This window comes from Gavialis gangeticus, unplaced genomic scaffold, assembly GCF_001723915.1.
Source record: "Gavialis gangeticus isolate Ggan-Ray unplaced genomic scaffold, GavGan_comp1, whole genome shotgun sequence".
Lineage (NCBI taxonomy): Eukaryota > Metazoa > Chordata > Crocodylia > Gavialidae > Gavialis > Gavialis gangeticus.
The window spans coordinates 36,247,485-36,248,796 of record NW_017728995.1 but is presented as its reverse complement, the minus strand read 5'-3'; positions in this window follow the sequence as shown (position 1 = coordinate 36,248,796).

Here is a 1,312-nt window from a genome sequence, read left to right as displayed (position 1 = left end):
AGCCCTAATGTCTATGAAATCTATGAAATCTATGAAATGAGCCAGGCCCAGCCTGGCCCTTCCATGCAGAGCTCAGGTACCCCAGTGAGGGTCTCTGGCCTCCAAGGCAGGCACCTTCCCCGTCCACCCTGGAGCTCCCCCCGGTCAGTCCTGGAGGCCACAGGCTGAGGACACAGAAAGCCCCTCTCCACCAGCACGGCAGAGAGCTCAGGCCCCTTCACACCCCCACCTTGCAGGGAGAACGAAGCAGCAAAGCCCCAAAGGAAGCATCAGCGGGGATGGCCGGAGTGGGGTGTGCCCTCAAGGGATGCCCTGTGTCTCCTCACTGCCTCTATGCACCACCCTGCGGTGCACAGTGAAGGGCCCGAGCCAGGCAGTGTGGAGGATGCAGAGCAGTCAGCCCATGGCACGTGTGCCCTGAGCCCTGGTCCCCAAGTGGCGCAGGTGGGTGCCCAGCTGCAGGCCATGGGACGCTGCACAGCTGGGGGGAGGATGGAGAAGATGGTCTGTGGGCACCTGCGGGAACCCTCTTGAAGGCAAAACCCACCAGTCCTGAGCACGAGGGGAAGGGCCCATGGGTGGAGGGCTGCTCATGGGCATGGGAGGAACAGCGGATACCCACAGACACAACCCTAGTGTACTCCCACCAGTGACACCATCTTGGGGCCAGGGTTTGCTGTCAGCCAGCGGCAGACTTGGACTGTTTGGCGGCTCGCTATGAAATGAGAAAACCTGTCAGAAAGATGTTGCACAGGCTGGAGTGGGAGCAGCTGCAATACTGCGCAGAGCCGACCCATCTCCCAGCTCTGGGCTGGGGGCAGATGCTCTTGGAAATCTTCAGAGTGGCTTGTGAGGACCAGGCCTGGGAATGCCAGGGTATCAGACATTGTGCAACGGCATGAATAATGAACAGCCCTGACATGAATAATGCAGGAGCACAGCACAGAGATCTCCCAGCGCTGCCCTGGGGGGAACAGAGGACAAGCTGGCTGCAAAGAACAATGTTTGCTTCAGGCCAAATGCGCAGGGTCCTTGGCTTCTGAACTAAGCTGCTGTTGCTAAATGATCATGAGGATTTGCATAGAGAACTGAAGCACCGGTTTTGTTCTAAGGCACAATAACCTGGGACGAGAGCCGGCCTGTCCAACATGGGCATGGAAGCTGGCTGGTTCCCTGCCATGTCCGGGCAGTCGGCTCACCCTCCATCTGCTGCCCAGAGTTGGTGCCATCTGCTCTAGCTGCCGTCAGGGGAAAGGCACACGCAGCCCTGGAAGGGACCAGGGGGGTGCTGGGTGGGCTGGGTGGGTATAAG